The following is a 251-nucleotide window of genomic DNA, read 5'->3' as shown; positions in this document are numbered from 1 at the left end:
ATGCTTAAACAGTGCATATGTATCTTGAATTTGTGGTTCATGAATGTTGGCTCTTGAAAGAATGATGAAAAAGGAGACATGTTACTGAGGATCTGAAAAATCATTAAAATGATTCTTGAAGCAAGAAAAAGCAATGAAAAAAAAAAAGAAGAAGAAAACGAAAAAAAAAGAGGGGAGAAAAAGAAAGAAATAAAGTTGTGATCCAAGGCAAAAAGAGTGTGCTTAAGAACCCTGGACACCTCTAATTGGGG

Source organism: Arachis duranensis, chromosome 4 (assembly GCF_000817695.3).
Source record: "Arachis duranensis cultivar V14167 chromosome 4, aradu.V14167.gnm2.J7QH, whole genome shotgun sequence".
Classification (NCBI taxonomy): Eukaryota; Viridiplantae; Streptophyta; class Magnoliopsida; order Fabales; family Fabaceae; genus Arachis; species Arachis duranensis.
The sequence above is the reverse complement of the archived record's forward strand: the minus strand, read 5'-3'. Positions refer to the sequence as shown.